Consider the following 12,976-nt stretch of genomic DNA (forward strand, 5'->3'; position numbering starts at 1 on the left):
TTATCCACCACAATCAAGTGGGATTCATACCTGGGATGCAAGTGTGGTTCAATATTCGCAAATCAATCAGCGTGATACATCATATCAATAAGAAAAGACTCAGGAACCATATGATCCTCTCAATCAATGCCGAAAAAGCATTTGACAAAATACAGCATCCTTTCCTGATTAAAACCCTTCAGAGTGTAGGAATAGAAGGTACATTTCTCAATCTCATGACTTTTTTCATTCTTAACCACAGGCACTTGTGGTCGACTTGCTCAGTGCCGACCAGACTCAGGAGCAGAGTCTTGCTACCCTTGGTTGCTTACCCGCAGTTAGACCTGTTCTGACCGGCTCTGAGGCGGAAACTTGGCTCTGAGCATCGGTGCTAAAGGGACGGGAAGCCGCAGCTCAGTCTGAGGTCCGGTTTTCGTGAAGTCCTTTGAGGTTAGAATGCGTTGCCTCTGGCCGTGGTGACTTTGTTGTCACTGGAGGTGCCGCCGCAGAGGGCTGGACAGCCACACGGTGGGGATGTGGCAGCAGGGATCCAGCAGCGAGCAGGCGCCGTGTCTTGAAATGACCCGAAATGACCACATGTGTTCCAGCCTTAGCGGGACCGCCCGAACCCTTTGAGCAGAACCCAGCGGGTCTGTGAGGCGTCCGAGCAGCCGTTCGCATCGAGGGCATCTCGCACAACTCCAGTGTACTTAGCCTCCCCCAGCAGAGGCCGCGGGCAGCTTTTTACTCTGGTATACGAAACAAAAGTAGCCGGAATCTTGGAATCTCGGGGAAGCCGATGCAGGACAATATGCTTTATCAGAGGTCCAGCAGAGAAGTGGTAATGCTCAGAGAAGAAGGTTGGAATCCGTTAAACCCCAGAGGGCTTAGCTGCAGTTGTGTTCCCCATGTTCTGATGAGAACCAGGAGACTGTTCTCGAATCCGCTGCGAGAAATACATGAGGAATGGTGCCTCGTCCCCTTCTAAGTGACATTGTCCCACCCATCACCTTGTCAAGGGAGCAGCTTTACAAGGACCCAGGGCTCTCTGACCTTTCTCTAGTTGATTGGACCAGAGTCTGGCATTGGAGCCAAACACTGTAGAGATGGGATGGGCCATGCAGATTCCATTAACTGGGCAACAGAAAGATTGGGGACATCCAAGTGGAAGTTAAGGTCTTGAAGTTGAGGCCAGAGGACTGTGGAGGGCCATGAGAGACGGGAGAGTAACAGGTTTTTCTCTGGGTGAAGGGCTCAGTCCTGGGAGCAGACCACAGTCCTGCGGAGTAGGACCCTGTCACGGGCCTGCCCCTGCCACCCCAGGGGGCCCAAGAACTGGGACAGGAGTAGAGCCAGACGGTGGCCGGCAGAGCCCTCACGGTCCCTAACATCTCAGCCCCTCAGAGAATTCAGTTGAGTGTCATGTTCCCTGAACAACTCCATTTATGAAATAGGTTATTTTATGACAAATGAAAATCGCAGTTGTCATGGCGGGTATTAAACACAAGGAACTTATTATCCCCAAAGATGGCGCAGGCCGTATATTTAAATAGAAAAATGATATTTATGTAAATGTAAGGAAATCTCCCATCTGAATAACACAATAAAGTTTCTGCGCTCAAACAGGAAACTTGAGTCATCCGGGAACCTCTCAGGCAGAGTGAAGTGTTCCCGAGATAGTGACACATTACGGCTATGTTGTAATTGGCACAGTTGTGACCCAATGGACTGATGCAAATTGAACACGAACAAAAAAAATCATAAAACTTCTATAGGTGAGGGAAATTCGATCTTACTTTTTCTAATTTAATATTATGGTGAGAGTATTACCTGAGAAGGACTGATGAAACAATACCTCATTGATCACAAGGTTTAATTGAAGGATGGAAAGGAGTAATCAAGTAAATTCCCTTCTCTGGAATATCGTAGGGTGAAAAATCGGGCAGCGAAATGACCCTTTATAAGAATGAATCCAAACATCAGGAAAATCGACAAACCCCCACGTGTGTCCCAAACTTGGTGGTTACGTTCGAGGGGTGGGGTCTTGCGGGGTTTGCTGTAGAGATAGCGGGGCAGTGTTGTTCGTGGGGAATGTGACAGTGACAGAGGCAGCCTGTCCCAGGGCGTTAGGTCCGTGCTGCTGCACAGGGTGAGTAGTCAGCACATTTGGGAGGTAGCTGGAGTTCTGCTCTCCCAGTGATCGTCCCTTCTCGCCCTCTGACATTTACCTGTGCCAGGCACCCACGCTTTATCCTTTATCCCGTGGCCTTTTTTCCACGTGTCCACTACTCATTGATTCAAGAGTTACATTACATATTCCCATCTTCAAGGGCATTTGCGTTTTGTTAAGGAGCGCTATGATATGAATTTGAATTTTCGGTGAGAGTAAACGATGGATTTGTAATGGAGAAATGTCAGATTCCTAGTTTCCGCCTGCCCTTGCCCCAGCCCAAACTGCCCAACTGGCACGTCCAAGACAGCTCAGAAAGGCAGACTGTGGTCAATGCAAGTTTCTCTGGACCTGAACGTGTTAATTAGGAATAGAAATTCATAGTCCCGAAATGACAATAACAAGGATAGCTCTCAAGTGTTGACTGTCATAGGTCTTTTAGATATGTGATTTTTAATTCTCCTACTAACTGCATTGTAGGTGTGATATTTCTCAGTGGGGGAAACTGAGGCATTTAGAGAGTAATTTCTTTGCTAAGGCCCATGCACTCATTGGCAAAGAGTGGAGCTGGTATTCAAAACCAGACCTGTCCAGCACTAACACCTGTATGGAACACCCCCCACCCCGGGCCCCGGCCAAGGTGTGGGGAAGGCTCTGCTGCTCCGAAATCAGTCCCATCTACCCAGTAGCTTAGATATTAGCAACGTTTGGATAACTCTGAGTCTTGGGTCCTCTGTCTCTGTGAATCAGAATAAATCTTTTTTTGGGAGCACAGGGTGGCCCTTGAGTTAGAAGCATAAGCCTGAGAAAAAGATAAAGGAGCCAATTTTTCAGAATTGTCCCCCACTCAGAAATAGATAGAGGAAGTAATGTCTCCTAAGCAAAACTGAGTTATCACCTGCTTTGTAGGCCCACCTCCCGAGGGTGTGTTATTGCAAACACATCCCCTGTCTGTGCTGGACAGTCAGCAGCTTGTGGAAGTATACACATCTCTATCATCTGCTGAGGCGGCCCTCCCAAAGCAGCACGGCTGCACACGGAAGCAGCAGATCTATATTCCTCGTAGTTTTGGGGACTGGAAGTTCAAGACCCCGGTGTTGGCAGGATTGGTTTCTCCCTCGCTAGCAGATGGCCGCCTTCTCTGCTCGCTGTGTCCTCACATGGCCCTTCCTCTGTGTACCAGCTTCCCCAGTGTCTCTTCCTCTTACAAGGACACCGGTCCTGTTGGATCAGGACCCACCCCAACGGCCTCATTTTAGCTTCATCCCCTCTTTAAAGGCCCTGTCTCCAAATACAGTCACATTCTGAATACTGGGGATTGGAATTTAATACATGAGGTTTTTTTGGGGGGAGGGGGACGCAAATCAGTCCATATGAACATCTTACCAAGTTAATGACAGCCTCGTTTTTGTAAGCAAGTATTTGGACACAGCCTAAGCGTGCATCAGCTGAGACCAGTTGAGTACACGTTGGTATATTTGGAAGAAAGGCTGTGGCAGAGTGACACGTACTGATGCACGTGTGGTTTCCAGTAGAGGTTGGAATTTCTGCAAGAATGCACACTGCGCCTAGCCAGTCTTATGGAAAAAGCAGGGTTAATGGGAGACCACTCAGAATGGTTGCAACCTTGAAATCAGGGCATTAACAGAAACAATCGTTGGTATCTGGGGAGAGAACGTGGCAGTCCAGGTAGACAGCTCAGTGGCACTGGAGACTGCCTGAGGGGATAGTAATTAAAAAAAAAAAAAAACAGCATGGGAATGCTGGTTTGGGGAAATAATACAGTGCGGATGAGCCCTGGAGGGCTTGTCCCCTGCTACAAACCCAGGACAGCAAGGCTGGGGTGCCCCTCTCTGGGGAGGGGCGGGCACTCTTACATTTTCTAAAAATCCAATGACAAGCTTCTGTGTTGAGGGCCACTTCTCTTCCTGCTGATTTCCAGGTCTCATAATTCACAGCTAAGCTCCCCTTGCAGAAAGAACCTCCTAGAAACCAATGAAACTTCTAGGTGATTCTGACATCATTCCCGATGCACGGTGGTATCACTGGTGTTACAGCAACAGGTGCTGTAGCAGGGCAGAGTGTTGTCGGGTATAAAAAACAAGGGGCAGGACAGTGTGATATTTGCTTCCTGTTATATTAAAAAGGGGTATTCACACACTTACACATGTGTGCTCCCCCGTTCCCTGAGTCTCCCACACATATCCTGCTGGAAATCATCTGTGAGTGTATGAGAAACTGGTAATAGCTTTTGCCTCTGGGGAGGGTGAGTCCAGAGGGGACTAGGGACTGAGGTGAAGGCAAGACCCCTTTGATTATAGATTTTAAAATATTTTTTTGTATTTTTTTTAACCGTATACAACTTTTCAATGAAAAGTTAATTCTTTAAAGTTCACATGTATGGGTAGAAGATTAGCTTCAGTTCACATGAGATGCCACTTTCGAAAACACATATATGAGATAACTGGTCAGTGATGACGTGGGACTGAAACGTGCTGAGCCAGTGTGACCGTGCCGAGCAGGTGTGATCGTGCTGAGCCGGTGTGTCCGTGCTGAGCAGGTGTGATTGTGCTGAGCAGGTGTGATTGTGCTGAGTCGGTGTGACCGTGCTGAGCAGGTGTGATTGTGCTGAGCAGGTGTGTCTGTGGTGAGCAGGTGTGATTTTGCTGAGTCGGTGTGACTGTGCTGAGTTGTGTGTCCGTGCTAGCAGGTGTGATCGTTTGAGCCGGCACTCCATGCTGAGCATGTGTGATTGTGTTGAGCAGGTGTGTCCGTGCTGAGCAGGTGTGATTGTGCTGAGCAGGTGTGTCTGTGGTGAGCAGGTGTGATCTTGCTGAGTCGGTGTGACTGTGCAGAGTTGTGTGTCCGTGCTAGCAGGTGTGATCGTTTGAGCCGGCACTCCATGCTGAGCATGTGTGATTGTGTTGAGCAGGTGTGTCCATGCTGAGCAGGTGTGATTGTGTTGAGCAGGTGTGTCCTTGTTGAGCTGGTGTGATTGTGCTGAGCAGGTGTGTCCGTGCTGAGCAGGTGTGACTGTGCTGAGCCGGCGTGACCATGCTGAGCAGGTGTGTTTTGGTGAGCAGGTGTGATCTTGCTGAGTCGGCGTGTCCATGCTGAGCAGGTGTGATTTGCTGAGCTGGTGTGTCCGTGCTGAGCAGGTTTGATTGTGCTGAGCCCGTGTGTCTATGCTGAGCAGGTGTGATCATGCTGAGCAGTTGTGACCGTGCTGAGCTGGTGTGTCCATGCTGAGCATGTGTGATTGTGCTGAGCAGGTGTGTCCATGCTGAGCAGGTGTGATTGTGTTGAGCAGGTGTGTCCATGCTGAGCAGGTGTAATTTGCTGAGTCGGTGTGACTGTGCTGAGCTGGTGTGTCCGTGCTAGCAGGTGTGATCATTTTGAGCCGGCACTCCATGCTGAGCATGTGTGATTGTGCTGAGCAGGTGTGTCCATGCTGAGCAGGTGTGATTGTGCTGAGCAGGTGTGACTGTGCTGAGCCGGCGTGACCATGCTGAGCAGGTGTGATTGTGCTGAGCAGGTGTGTCTTGGTGAGCAGGTGTGATCTTGCTGAGTCGGCGTGTCCATGCTGAGCAGGTGTGATATGCTGAGCTGGTGTGTCCGTGGTTGAGACGGTTAATTCTGCTGAACCAGGGTGGATATGCTGAGCAGGTGTGATCGTGCTGAGCAGGTTTAATTGTGCTGAGCCCGTGTGTCTATGCTGAGCAGGTGTGATCGTGCTGAGCAGTTGTGACCGTGCTGAGCTGGTGTGTCCATGCTGAGCAGGTGTGACCGCGCGAGCAGATGTGACCGTGCGAGCTGGTGTGATTGTGCTGAGTCGTTGTGAGTGTGCTGAGCCGGTGTGACCGTGGTGAGCTGGTGTGACCGTGCTGAGCAGATGTGACCAAGCACAGTGGTGAGTCAGACTCTGGGACACCTGAGTGGTAGCGTGTTTCAGGGCAAATCCATCCATATTTGGGGCTATGCTTTTGTGAAGGTGGGAAACTGAGTTCTAGTGACTACTTGTGTTACTGGTTAAATATTGTGTGTGTGTTTGTGTGTGTGTTGTGTGTTTTTTTGTGTGTGTTTTCCTCCAATTTCTTCTCCTTTGTTCCCTGATACGCGTATTTATCATAAAGTTAGAGGAGAGAAGCACGTGATTTGTGAGGTTTTGGTCAGCAGCTTGAAGGAGCCCAGAGTTAGAAGGGACTGCAGGTTTAGGGGGGTTGTAGGGGCAAGGCTGTGGGCTGCATGGAGGGTGTGTGAGCAGCTCTGGCGGAAAGCATCTTCCCCGGCACACCTTCCCACTGCCCTTCTCCCCTGGCCTCTGTTGGCCACGTCCACCTCCTGCCCCTGGCCTTCTCCCTGCTCTTTCTTGTCTTCTCTGAGAGTTTGGCATTACCTTTTAGAACTGGTTGTACCCAACACCAAATTGTGATAGCAAGTTAAAAGCCAAGACATATTCCACTTTGCTTTTTGTATTGTGTACAAAAGGACGTACTGGGTAGACTAGCAGGTGATATATGCAAACAGCGCTGAATGGAACTTTCAGGTTATTGATTCTAAATAAGCATCCGCTGCGGCCTGAAACATTTCCGTCTCGGTTATGGCGCCCCTGCGTGAGGCCTTCTGGGGATGGCAGTTCACTCTGAACTCTTAGGGCATCTCGTCTTACCTTAGGGCACCCTGTTAGAAGCGCCTTCTGTATAGCTGGCTGGAACCTGGCTCCCTGGCACTTCCCCCACTGGCCCTAATTTCACCCCCTGGGGACCACCGTGAACAAATCTAATGCTTCCTCCTTGGGAAATCCAAAATCCAGACGTTTGGAGGACTCTCTCCTGTCCCTACTAAATCTTCCGTTCTCATGTTTCTTCATATAAACCAACCCTCCCCAGCCTAACTCTCGTCTTGACACAAGCTAGGTTTTAAGTTATCTTTCTGACGTGTGGGTTCTGGAGCCAGATACAGAGTCAGGTGTGGCCCCACCAGTGCAGAGGGGAACAGACAGCCCCCTTCCTTGCCCTGCACTTGTCTTCACACTGACACCTGCTACTCGCCTCACGTGCAATTTTTCCTTATGCTTCTGATAGGTCACCTCCCATACCATATTGTTGTATAGACCATGTCAGTGGAATTATTTTTTAAAAAGATTTATTTATTTATTTGAGAGAGAGCGAGAGCGCACATAAGCAGGAGGGGAAGAGGGAAAGGGAGAGAGAATCCCAAGCAGACTCCATGCTGAGCATGGAACCTGGTGCAGGGCTCGATCCCATGACCCTTAGATCATGACCTGAGTGAACACTGAGAGTCAGATGCCTGTCTCACTGTGCCACCCAGGTGCCCCTGGATTTATTTATTTTTGACCCAGGTGCATGTTATGTTTTCGAAGCAAGTGAAAAATTGAAATATTTTCCTTTTTCAGTTTTCTCATGTTAGATTTGCCCCGCTGCTACAGGATTTTAAGGGATTTGGGATTCTAATTTAATCATCTAATTATTTGATTGTCCCTGTGTACTTTATGCCACATACAACTTTAATAACCAGGACATTAATGTTCTCATCTACATTATTTGAAAGAAAAGCCACAAATTTTGAATGAGACAGAGCCCTGGGACCTCCCTATCCAATACACTATATCATTTGCTCTATGGGCCAATAAGGACATGCGCATGAGCGTGTGCCCTAATGTCCCCTCTGTGTGGCCTTCATCACTGTGTGCCCGGGTCTTAGTCAGTCCATAAATACTTGTTGAATAAATGTGTGAGTGAAGGATGTCAGGGAAGAGTGGACACACGTCTTACTGAAGTCCGGCTGCGTTATGTTTTCCGTTTATTCCAACCTAGTCGTGTTGGTGCACTGGTTAAAAAAGAAAATATCTGGGGCGCCTGGGGGGCACAGCGGTTAAGCGTCTGCCTTCGGCTCAGGGCGTGATCCCGGCGTTGTGGGATCGAGCCCCACATCAGGCTCTTCTGCTATGAGCCTGCTTCTTCCTCTCCCACTCCCCCTGCTTGTGTTCCCTCTCTCGCTGGCTGTCTCTATCTCTGTCGAATAAATAAATAAAATCTTTAAAAAAAAAAAAAAAGAAAATCTCTGAATCCATTCCTGGCAATCTATACTGTCTCCTGAAGTCTCTACTTTTTTTTTCTTTTTTTTGACTCAAATTTTATTACTTGCTTTCCCACATTTTTCTTTCTTCTTTCTTAAAAAAAAGCTTTTTTTTTTTTTTTGCGGTATAACTGATATACCAAAAAACAAAAACAAAACACCCCCAAACTTGGGCATGTTTAACGTGTACAATTTGATGAATTTGGACATAGACACACACCCATGAAATTATCACCACAATCAATGTAGTAAACATATCCGTCACCTCCAAAAGGTTCCTTCCGCTCTTTTGTTTTTTGATGTTGTTTTGTTTTGATGATAAGAACACAACGTGAGATCTACCCTCTTAAAAATTGTAGTGTACAACACTGAATTTTTTTTAAAGATTTTATATATTTATTTGACAGTGCGTGGAAGAGCACAAGAAAGGGGAGGAGCAGAGGGAGAGGGAGAAGCAGACTCCCCACTGAGCAAGGAGCCTGATGCAGGGCTTGATCCCAGGACCCTGGATCATGACCTTAGCTGAAGGCAGACGCTTCACCGACTGAGCCACCCGGGTGCCCCTACAACAGTGAATTGTTAACTACAGGCCCTGTATCGTTGGGCAGATCTCTGGAACTTCTTCATCCTTCATAACTGAAACTTTAGTCCCCTGAACAGCAGCACCCTATTTGACCCTCTGCCACCACTTGGTGACCCCCTCCCCCTTTCTATTCTCTGCTTCTAGGAATTCAGCTATTTTAGATTCCTCCTGGAGGTGGAGTCATGCAGCATTTGGCCCTCTGTGACTGGCTTCTTTCCCTTGGTGTGGTCCTTCAGGCCCAGTGGTGTTGTCACATGCAGCTGGAACCTTCGCTTCCTTTGGGGGTGGGGGGGAGCCGCGCACGGATCTTCAAGGCTGGTCTTGCCCAAGGTTAACTAACACCCACGCTTGTGGGTCCGTAGTTCCTAGAATTGACCTTCTTCCAAGCCTTTCAGGACCTCGCTCATATTGGCGTACCACTCTGGACCTCTGGTGCTTCTGTTCTACACATTTCTCCAACATCCCCAATAATAATTTGGGTGTCTCATTTACACAACTTCTCTGTTTTCTGGATACTATTTTATTCTAACACCGATTCATTTAGAGCAGTTAACTGACAGGGCTGTCTCTCTGTAGATTGAAGAGGCTCCAGTTAGAATACGTTTTGCTATCCACCCTGTTTTTTTGTTTTTAAACTTCCTTTTGCTTTTTATGACTGGAATTCTAGCAGTGCTAGCTTCTTCCTGAGTAAATCAGTCTAAATTTGGAATTTCTAATGAAAAATTTCCCTTAGCCTAAGCACTAATTGAGAGAATATTTCTTTCTACTCACAATTTTTCATTTTTAATATATCAGTTAAAATCTAAGTATTTTTGGGGTGGTGGGTTCCCAAAATAGAACAATGAATTTCACGTTTACTGCACATTTCTGATTTTATTTACAATTTACGAAGTACTTCCCATTTAATAGTTTTTTTTTTTTCCGTCCACCAGTTCAGCTGAGCTGGTTACGCTCTTCCTCCCTCTGACCTTCACCTTCATGTTTTTTTTTGTCCACTCTCTCTTGCATCTTGGACCCTGTGCTCCTTCTGTCCTTGACGGGGTCTCAGGCTTTTCCTTCCACATTTTTCTTTTTCTTTTTCTTTAAGCTTTTATTTATTTATTAGAGAGAGAGAGAGAGAGAGAGCGCACATGAGCAGGGGGAGGGGCAGAGAGAAAAGCCGACTCCCTGCTGAGCAGGGACCCTGATGCGGGACTCGATCCCAGGACCCCGGGATCATGACCTGAGCTGAAGGCAGACGCTTCACCGACTGAGCCACCCAGGCGTCCCCACATTTTAATTTTTCTGAATACAGTTTTTAATTGTAAAATTCACGCCCTAGGAATGAAACATGAGAGACTATGGACTCTGAGAAACAAACTGAGGGCCTCAGAGGGGAGGGGGTGGGGGAATGGGATAGGCTGGTGATGGGTAGGAAGGAGGGCACGTATTGCATGGTGGCACTGGGTGTTATACACAACTAATGAATCATCGAGCCTTACATCGGAAACCGGGGATATACTGTATGGTGACTAACATAATATAATAAAAAAGCATTAAAAAAAAAATTCACGCCCTAATGAAGCCTCTTGTCATTTTGTTGTGTTCACATTTAACTAGGCATCATCTTGTTTTTTAATCTTTTATTTTGGAGCCTATCTGCTGATGTAGCATCACTTTTGTTTCCAGTAAATGAAAGGAAAACATTTCCACCCACTTAGTAGTTAGGCAAAGGGAAGGAAAAAAGCTTGAGTGCTCAGCAGTTCTCTGAGATAAGTACGTGATGGATTTGCATTTTATTCTTTCTGCTTCACGGTTTGGTTCACTTGTCGGCATTTTGTATCTTCAATAGTTTGGTGATTATTTGTCCAGGCTTTTACTTGATGCCTTTTAAGGCATGAATTTTGATCCTATATAAATAAAGTTTCCGTAAAAACAGAAGGTCCTGATTTTTTTTTTCAGGTATAAAGAATTACTTTGCTACAGAACACAATGAATTGTGTTGAGACAGATATGAACAAACAAATATTTCAAATTATCCGTATGACTGTTGGTCAAATCCTGCAGACGGCTAGCAAACATGAAAATAACTTAGACTGATGATGATGTATTCTTTCCCAGAAGCAAATGCACTATTGCTGGAATTAAAACGAGAAAGAGGATTTTACTGCTCAGTTTGTATGTGGAGGGAAATGATGAAGGACAGTGATTTGCTATTTACAATCTTTTTTTTTTTTTTTTCCCCAGAGCAGGAGGAAGTTTCAAAGTTTCAAAGTGGGTGTGATATGTATTTCTTTCAGGCAAACCTTTGTTCAGAAAAACCAATATTCTGGCCTAAGAAAATAGAAATGCCTTCCAAGTATTGGCGGTAACGATGACGTCTATTAGTGTGATGTAGGACTGTTTGAACATCCTATTTGAAGGTGTTAGTGGTAGAGGAGGAAAGCTAGAGACTTAAAAAAATTGAGGTAGGATTCGCATACAGAAAAATTCACCCTTATTGGTCTTCTGGGCTGTGAGTTTTGACAAATGCATATACAGTCATGTAACTATCACAGGATCAAGCTAGAGAATATAATCCCACTACCCACAAAATTCCCACCTGCCGCACTGTGGTCAGTGCCTCGTCCGACTTCTGTTCCCTGGCAACCACTGATCTCTTTCTTATCCCTGTAGTCTGCTTTTCCAGCATGTCACATAGACGGAATCATACAGAATATAAGCTCTGTGTCTGGCTTCCTTCACTTCATGTAATGCATTTGAAATTCATCCCTGTTGTTAGGCGTTTATTACTTTTCCTTGCTAAGCAGGGCTCCGCAGGATGAATGTACCTGGCATTATCATGCACCAATAGAGAAACATTTGGATTTTTTCCCCAGTTTTTGATGATTATGAATAGAGTCACTATACACATTTACCTACAGGCTTTCTTTTGTGAACACAAATTTTGTTGAAGTGGGCTCGGTCCCTAGGAGTAGGATTGCTGGCTTGTATGTTAACCTTGTAAGAGACTGAGGTCTGTGAGAATTCCCATTGCTCTGTGGTCTCCTTAGCATCTGTTTTTCTCAGTTTTCTTCCCTCCGTTCTAATAGATTTGTCCTGGTTTCTTATTAGGGTATCAGTTTGCATTTTGTGAAGCCTCTCTTTGTAATCTTATTTGCTACCCGTGTGTCTTCTTTGGTGAAGAGTCTGTTCAAATTTTTTGCCTGTTTTCAAAACTGGGTTGCTTATTTACTTATTATAGGATTTTGACAGTTTTGTGTGTATTTGGGATACAAATCCTTTATCCTGCATGTGTTTTGCCAATATTTTCTCTCAGTTTGTGGCTTTTCATTTTCGTTCTGTTAAGAGCATCTTTGGCAAAGTAGAAGGTTTTAATTTTGATGAAGTCCAATATAATTGATTTTTTCTGAATTGTGCTTTGGTGTCATATTTAAGAATTTCTTGCTAAGGTCACAAAGATTTTCTCTTATGTTTACTTTTAGAAGTTTTATAGTTTTAGAATTTATATTTAGGTCTATGATCCATTTTAGGTTAAATTTTGTTTACGGGGTAAGGTATAGATGAAAGCTCCTTTATTTGCACGTGGCTATGCAATTGTTCCAGCAGCCTCTGTTGGAAAGACTGTTCTTTCTTTATAGAGTTGCCATTGCATCTGTGTTGAAAATCATTTGACAAAATATATGTCAATCTATTTCTTTTTTTAATTAAAAATTTTGAATTCCAGTGTAGTTAACATACAGTGTTATATTAGATTCAGGTGTACAATATAGTGATTCAGCAATTCTATACATTCCTCAGAGCTTAGTCACGATAACTGCACTCCTTTTTTTTTTTTTTTTTAAGATTTTATTTATTTATTTGACAGAGAGAGACAACCAGTGAGAGAGGGAACACAAGCAGGGGGAGTGTGAGAGGGAGAAGCAGGCTTCCCGCAAAGCAGGGAGCCTGATGTGGAACTCAATCTTGGGACTCCAGCACCATGACCTGAGCTGAAGGCAGACGCCCAAGCCACTCAGGTGCCCCATTTTTTTTTTTTTTTTTTTTAAGATTTTCAGGGCACCTGGGTGACTCAGTTGTTATGCATCTGCCTTTGGCTCAGGTCATGATCTCAGGGTCCTGGGATTGAGCCTCACATTGGGCTCCCTGCTCAGCAGGGAGCCTGC

The sequence above is a fragment of the Ursus maritimus genome, unplaced genomic scaffold (genome assembly GCF_017311325.1).
Source record: "Ursus maritimus isolate PB19 unplaced genomic scaffold, ASM1731132v1 scaffold_15, whole genome shotgun sequence".
NCBI classification, from domain to species: domain Eukaryota; kingdom Metazoa; phylum Chordata; class Mammalia; order Carnivora; family Ursidae; genus Ursus; species Ursus maritimus.